Source organism: Ischnura elegans, chromosome 8 (genome assembly GCF_921293095.1).
Source record: "Ischnura elegans chromosome 8, ioIscEleg1.1, whole genome shotgun sequence".
Lineage (NCBI taxonomy): Eukaryota > Metazoa > Arthropoda > Insecta > Odonata > Coenagrionidae > Ischnura > Ischnura elegans.
Genome location: NC_060253.1, coordinates 77638529 through 77646990, shown reverse-complemented (window position 1 = coordinate 77646990; position 8462 = coordinate 77638529). Strand labels below are relative to the sequence as shown.

General features: G+C 39.2%; 1 long non-coding RNA gene across 2 annotated transcripts; it reads left to right on the top strand.

Moving 5' to 3' along the window:
* Positions 1–732: 732 nt before the first annotated feature.
* LOC124164151 lies at positions 733–8172 on the top strand. 2 transcript variants are annotated; one of them, XR_006865971.1, is made up of 4 exons: positions 733–1113; positions 1193–1262; positions 1340–1564; positions 7656–8172. It is a non-coding gene; the product is annotated as an uncharacterized LOC124164151 (long non-coding RNA). The 2 variants fall into 2 exon arrangements; XR_006865970.1 differs by lacking the exon at positions 7656–8172 and having other exon boundaries at positions 735–1113; positions 1340–2325.
* Positions 8173–8462: the final 290 nt, after the last annotated feature.

Genomic DNA, 8462 nt, shown 5'->3' with positions numbered 1-8462 from the left:
CATCAAAATGAATGCATAAAAAAATACATGCTGGGCCGCCGGGACATATCCCAGTGCATCCTCCAGTCTGGAAATCTTAGGCACCCTCCTGATCTGAAACTGACAAATTGTACAGTCAGAATACAAACAATGAGCAGTTAACTTGATTTCAATGATGTTACCACTGAAAACAGGTCTATAAGGCCTTTTACATCGGGGTTATTTACATGTTAACAATTTAACGCACACAAACAACCATGCCCTGGATAGAGCATGGTTGTTTGTGCGCGTTACTTACCCAGGTGGGACTTATCCTGCGACCTCCTGTTTGGCAGGCCAAGACTTTACTCCTCCGCCACTTAGGCCGGCAATAATAATGTATACTAACTTATTTCAACATGGCAAGATCCAATTCAATCTCAAGAGGGTAACGATTAAAATTTCAAAATTTATTTATTATATGTATTCCACTCGAGTGGAATCCCCAGAGTGGGGATCCCCAGACCTCCCGCAGTTAAAATTCTAAACCGCCTTCATCCAGCAACGGCATTTGAAATCGAGCGCTTCTAGCGTCTCTAGTCATTGTATGTCAAATGTATTCAAAATTTGTCAATAGTACATCCACCCTTACAATAAAAACTAACTAATTAATTTTATATTTTTTATTTTAGTTTTATGTGCATCAAATACATAGTTGCCCACTTTTTTGGTTAATTTGTCACTTATTCAATCGAAGTAGTTTCCGGTTGATTTTCCCGCCTTCAATGATCTCATATTATCATGTTTTGATTTCTTCGTTGTGAAGTTTTCACTTTGAGTTGTCACCCTTGTCCGTTGCTCTGCTTGATTATCATTCATTCTAAAACATTATAATAGTCGTGTTCAGTTGTGATGATTGTCTGTCGGTGATAAATTCGGATTTATCGGCGTATTCAAGATTTTCTGCCCTGGAGAACATTGGTGTGTCGATTATTGTTGACATACGGAGTGAGCTTCATAGTTGTAAGGCGTTTTGGTAATTAAGAGATACCGATTCAAGGAATTACGAACGATGGATCTAGAAGCCAGGAAAAATTCTTTGAAAAATGAGATTTTACACACGCTAACTGATGTAAATTCAATACTATCAAGTGTGTAAGTACGTTATCCCGGGAAGGTATTATGTTGAATGATTATTTCCGTTATTAAGTAACTTTTTCTGTATTGTCCATAGGGAGCGATTGATGTGCGACTTGCAGCAATCGACTGATTTAGGCAGTTCCTTAGCCGTCGCCGAGAATAATGTAAGCTTTCAGAATTCATTTAAAATTTTGATGCTAATTCTTATAGCCGATTGTTTGTTTCTGCTTTTCTTTTTCAGGCCTCCAATTCCCTTGACCGTACTCATGCTGTACTTTGCGAGAAGAATAACCCATTGCCCAAGTTGTGATTACGTTACAGTTCCTTTTTTATGCAACATCTTTGCTGATGTTATTGAATCTCCGGAGCAATGAAAATTCGTAGCTGTTGTCAGTTTGAAAGTTCTATGGTTATGTTTGTCTTCAGCCCATCATGGAGGACCTGGAAGCGAAATGTAATGATTAAAGTAAGTTAGAGGGATTGAAAATGTTTTCCTCGTCAGAAAACCTTGATTATAATGAGTACCTGAAACTTGGTGAGGAATTATATGCTAAGTCAGCTATGAGGATATGGATGTGTCGCGGTGCTACACAAGTGTTAATGAGTGTATTGTGATTTATTTATCCAGGTGTTGACAATGTCTGAAAGAATATACTGTCCACAGATTACTTGGCTATGGCTTACATTCGTGTGCCTGCTTCCGTTTTATTGCTAGAGGTGCCGAGTTAATTTCACTGTCCCTCATTATTTTTAATTTCAATCTATAATCAGTTTGTATCACGGTTCTTTCTAAAAATGTGGCCTCTTACCTCCCGTTACTAATTTAACTGAATTCATCTCATTAACTTGGTTGCCTTTCTAAGGAAGACTGGGACTATTTTTAGTACCAATTTGGCACGTGCATATGATTTCTTCTTTGGGCTGAAAGACTTGTGCCAAAAATTATGTTGTTTAAATTTAAAGTGAAATATAAATAAATGCAGATAAGAAGCATACACCTTTTGAAAGTATATAACGTCTATTGTCTGTAGTGGTCTTAATGAATGAGATTGATTACTGTTTTTTGCCTTGCTCTTCTGTGTCATTATTATTGATTGTGTTGTCTTTGAGCATCGAAAGAAATGTCACCAAAATGATGATTGTTCTTAAATTACTATTTCTCTATTCTATGGGTATGGTGAATGTTTGAACGAAATTAGAATGGGCTATTTTGTCATCTCACGTCCACGCATTCTTGCATGTGTTCCACTAATTTTACTGCCTTACACAATGCAATTTTCTCTACATGTTTGTACACACATCAGATTGTGCAAGTACGTGCCCCATGTGAAACAACCTTAAGAGATGCACCTTTTTCCTAGAAATTGCAGCAGAAAAGGGGAACTGAGTGGCTTTGGTTTTCAGCGAGTCAGTCATCTGAAACCCTAGGTCAAAAACAGGCAATTTTTCCCTTAGTGGCATGTTTTTACAATGCTCCTATTTCGTTTCTTACTCGTTGAATCAGTGCCTCAGAGGTGAACATTGGAAAGATCGCATGGGGTTTTTTGCTCCAGAGGGTGCGTAAATTTTACTGCTACGAGTGGGCATCCCGCGGCATTTTTACTGCCAATAGTAATTGCATATATAAGTTAAAGAAGCGCATAGTTTTGATGGACAATACTTGGTTAATAGTCAACATCTCTCTTGCCGAGTAGTTTCCATTATGCTAAGGACCTGATTTTTCAAAAATCATCTGTAGACGATATTATGAGGATTATTGCAACTGAAAATTATATTGGTGTCAAAACCTGCAGTTTAAAAAATTCAAACGAGAGTGTACATTGTTGGACTAAATGGTGGATAGAAGAAATGGGAAATGCTTATAAGTGAAGAGCGCTTAAGGAGAGGTCGAGGGGAAGGAGTGCGCTTCCTTCGTCTTTCAAGCAATGAGGCTATGAGAGAAGGAGCAGGGAAGGAACACGTCAGATCTTGCATGTGATGTCGTTGCCTTCAAAGCAAAGGGGTGAAGCACAGTGGTCCTAAATCGGAAAAGGCTGGTCAAAAGTCATTTTTTCAACTTTTTTGGAGAAATTTTTTAAAGTACTACATATTTGTATTCTACACTATGTGATCTATGATATAGGGTAATACTACAACTATTTTGTGACATGTAGTAGTATGTAGAACTCGGCAAACATAAGTCCTCCAGTATAAAAATTTTTTTGGTGCGGATTTTCTAAATTTTACAGCTTCCATTTTACCTCGAACGATGGAAATATTTATCAACAAGGAATAGTATTAATACTAAGATATTTTGCTTCATAATTTGGTGGCAATAATTAAAATATGTAGCAATTTAGTTGGGAAGATTCGCTTTACTATGATGGCACTCGCAATTACTCGCCCGCTCTGGTTTGGACATATGTGCTAATTTATAAATTTTACTTAGGCTGCCAATTTGCCAATCAGGACAATAATTGTACTCCAAGATTTTACTGCACTACTTGTCACAGTAGTTCGACCAAACAGCTCAATGGTACCCGTAAATCATTACTATTTGATGTAACCAAGGTTTGGCTTGATCCTCGCTGTCTATTCACGGATTGTTACTTTACTATGATTTTTACCGTCGGGTTCTCCTGCAAAAGTAAGCATATAATTAATTTTCCTATTTTACCTTCAGCAATAAGACCAATTCCTCAAAACAAATCTTTGCTGATCCCTGGGCTCCGACAAACCTATACTCTAGAGTGAGAAATTGATTTGAGAGACTTCGAACAAAGGCGGGGACAAATACTCCGAGCGATGATAAAGAGTGCTCCAATGGTTCAGCTGATCAATAGCCTCACCTCGTAACACAGCCAGAATTGAATGTACTGGTAAGGGAGTTGCCTAAGAGGATACCTCAACTTCTTGGATCTTGACTTTAACTTATCTATGAAATTCGAGGAATCAAGCGAGATGGAGTGGAATTGATTCATAATGAAACACTAACTTGCAATTTTCCACAAAAATAAAATTTAATTCGACTCGAGTTTCAATGTTACTACATCATTTTCAAGGTACAACTGAGAGGGTCTCTCAACTCTCTCAGTTGTACCTTGAAAATGATGTAGTGACATCGAAACTCGAGTCGAATTAAATTTTATTTTTGTGGAAAATTGCAAGTCAGTGTTTCATTATTTTTAACTTATCTCTTAGAGTAAGCTGTAAAAATCTCCTCTAATAGGACCAGACAGCACTGAAATTAATACTTTTACAGAAAATGAAGACATTGTTTTGCTCTAATACAAGTGCATTGGTAATAAAACTGATGGTGTCATGTGTTCGACTCTTGACGTTCGTGGCGCTGATGTAGCACGAGACAGTGGTGGGAGTCAGTCACGCCTGAACTATGGCAGGGAGAGGTTCAGCAGATGCCATGCTCCCTAATTGGTGACTCATTGCAAATGTATTCTTTGTTCATGGAATCCAGAGATGTGAATCCAGCGAATTAAATTTATCGTGATACAGTCCATTATCTTTTATTATTGCACCAAACATTTTTTGGTCCTTGCGGATGCCGGATTCTACGAATGAAGATTGACTCTTAGGTCATGTGGCTATAAGCGAGTAAGGCCACTTCTACGCTGCTCTGAGAGTACAACCTTGTCAGGGAACGCGCACTCGGCAGCGCTAATCTCCACGCTATAGCTATCTCTCCGTTGGCGCCTCTAGTGTAGTGTTCAACAGTGAAATTAATTTGTGAAGCAACATTCAGTAATGCTGGATGATTTTAACACCATTTGCGTAAGTTAAATCCACCCTTTTTCAATAGTTTAATGAGCTGGTCTTGGCATTCAAGAGCATTATTATTCAGAGAATCTTATGGAGAAACTCTACGACAGAACCTATAACAACCTTTGAGTTACAGACAGTTACCTACAGCACATCGTCAGCACCATTCTTGGCAACTAGGTGTCTGCAACAATTAGCCCAAGATGGAGAAGGCGATTATCCATAGGGAGCAGAAATCCTTTCTCATGACTTCTACGTGGATGATTGCTTATGCGGTGCATCGAATCTCAACGAAGCTCTTGAATGCCAAGACCAGCTCATAAAACTATTGGAAAAGGGTGGATTTAACTTATGCAAATGGTGTTAAAATCATCCAGCATTACTGGAATCTATGTATTCACCTAGAACTTAAAGAAGTGCACCTTCCACTGCGTCTGGACAGTCAAGACAAGGTGACAACTTTGGGTCGTCTTTGGCATGCAGCAGCTGACCAATTTCAGATCATCAACGGTCTTCACAAATATCAAGAATCCAGATTTAGGAACCATACTACTAAGAGAACGGTGATAGGAATCATTTCTTCCATTTTTGATCTGTTGGGTCTTATAAGCCTAATAGTGATAACTGGCAAGATTCTCCTGCCAGTTATCACTATTGGGCTTTTAATAAATTTTTAAATTTAAAAATTTATTAGTGGGAATTTTTAAAGGGAATTAAGGATTTGGTTAAAGGGAATAGACTGGGATGGAGAACTACCAAAATAACTGCTACAGCAATGGCAACATTGGTACACTCAACTTCAGAAAATTGACGAAATCTTTATTGATAGGCTAGCAGTTGTTAAAGGAAGCCTTAGTGATCTTCAAATTCACGGTTTCTCCGAGAAGGCAAATGGTGCTTGCATCTATATTTGATCAACCAATGAAAGGGGCCAGACAATAGTTAAACCACTTTGTGCTAAGTCAAGAGTGGGTCCAGTGAAACGGGTTTTGCTTCCACGTATTGAATTGTGCGCAGCTTTAGTGTTAGCACATCTATTCGAAAAGGTGACTACTGCAGTTAGCCACATCAAATTCTAGACATTTTTGTGGACTGATTCTACGGTGATAGCAGCATCACCAAGTAAATGGGAAACATTTGTAGCAAATAAAGTGGCAGAGATACAAGAAAAAGCGTCAGATCCACAATGGTGTCACGTTTCATCAGAAGATAATCCTGAAGAGGGGAGTAACTGCAGATATCCTTACCCATAACAGAACAAGGTGGATCGGACCTTCATGGATTCGCAGAATGCCAGTTACATGGCCGAACTCCTTTACACGTCATGGCAGAAGAAATTCCAGAACAGAAAAGGGGGAGGAAAACCTTCGAAAAAAGCTTGAACGTTCAAACATCTAGTATCATAGAATGGTTTTCTAGTCTGAGGAAATTGCAACGAGTGATAGCGTATTGTATACGCTTCAAAGAGTATTCAAGAACCAAACGTGTAAGAAGACAAATCGGTGAATTAACTCTGGAAGAAATGGGGAAATCACTTCAGCTCTTGATCAAGATGACACAGTATAGTGAATTCTGTCAGGAGATACATGACCTTAAAGACAATGGGGCTGTTAGTTGTAAGAGTAATTTAAAATCCCTGAATCCAATCTGTTATGAGGATGGACTTCTATGGGTAGGAGGCCGATTGCAGAATTCCGACCTACCCTTTCAACAGAAGCATCCTGCTATTTTACCACAACGACATCATTTAACCAAAATCATAATCCAAGAGGAACACAAGTGACTTCTTCATGCAAGAGGCCAATTTTTACTGAATTCTCTGAGAGAGAGATTTTGAATCCCTAATGGAAGGAATGTGATTAGAATGATAGTCCATTGCTGTTTGCCTTGTAGCAAGTTAAGGGCTCAAGCAATGACACAGTTAATGGGACAGCTTCCGAGCTGCGGAGTTAATCCCTCTACACCCTTTAGAAATACAGGGATTGACTATGCAGTACCTTTTTCATAAGATCAGGTTTACCACGATCCAGAATAAGAGTTATGCTGTACAGCAGTGTTCATATGTCTTGCCACGTGTGCTATACATTTGGAGGTAGTTAGTGGCATGACAGCTCAAGCATTTCTTGCAGCCTTTAACCCGTCAACGCCCGCGGGTGCCATATGGCCAATGCTCCTGCAATGCATATAATATGTGAATTTTAGCATACATTACGGTGCACATACTTAGTAGGTTTCCTTTATTAGTCAGCCAGTTTGAATATTGCTCATTATGTTGAGCTCATATGTATCATATTTTATAAAAGTGAAAGATGTGTGATTTAAAAAAACTTTGGGTGCTGACAGGTTAAGAGATTCATTTCTTGTCGAAGGAGGTGCCAAAATATCTACAGTGACAATGGGACTAGGTTCGTGGGAGCCGATAAGGAGTTACAAAGCTTATGTAAGAACGTGAGTACAGTTCAAAAACATGAATCTGTGACTGAGTTTTCAAGTAGAGAAGGGATACGCTGGCACTTCATTCCACCCCGATCTCCTCACTTTGGTGGAATATGGGAGGCTGGTGTTAAGTCCTTCAAGTATCATCTGAAAAGAGTCATGGGAATGGTGTGCTTGAGCTTTGAAGAATTCACCACCCTTGTTACGCAAATTGAAGGGTGCCTCAATTCAAGGCTTTTAGTTGCTCTGTCCAACGATCCAAACGATCCCTCTGCCTTAACTCCTAGCCATTATCTCATTGGCCAACCCATTACCTCTATCCCAGAACCAGATCTAATTGACATAAGAATTGGCTTCTTTTCTAGATGACAGCAGTTCTGGAAGAAGTGTTCGAATGACTATTTGACTACTCTGCAGCAAAGAAACAAGTGGTGCATAGTCAGGAAAAACATTAATCTGGGTGCATAAGTGGTTTTAAAGGAAGACAACACATCTATGTCCTGGAACCTAGGTGTAATTGAACAAGTTCATCCTGGTGTCAACAGACATGTGCGTGTGGCAGCAGTGCTAACCAAACAGGGAACATTTAAGAGGCCCATAAATAAGATTTGTCTTTTGCCTTTAAATGAAACTGACATTTGATTACATTTTATTTTGTGCTATTAAAAAAAATGGGCCCCATATCCATTTTTTTGCGGGCGTTATGTTCCGACTCTTGACGTTTGTGGCGCAGATGTAGCGCGAGACAGTGGTGGGAGTCAGTCATGCCTGAACTATGGCAGGGAGAGGATTGGCAGATGCCATGCTCCCTAGTTGGTGACCCATTGCGAATGTATTCTTTGATTGTGGAATCCAGCAAATTAAATTTATTGTGATACAGTCCATTATCTTTTATTATCGCACCAAATATCATTTGACCCATAAAAATGGAGACTGTTTATAGATGCACCGAAGACAAGCTTTTAAGTGGTCCTGTTGGCCAATGAGAATGAGGTACCTTCAGTCCCGGTGGTATACTCTGCTGAAATGAGCAGTAGGGTAACTATGGGGGGGGGGGATGAGAGGGATAGATCCCCCCCCAAAGCCTCAGAGAAATAAAAAAAATATTCAAAACCATTTTCTAGTTTTCACTTATAATAACTGCATCTGCTAAAAAAGTTAATTTTTTTAGC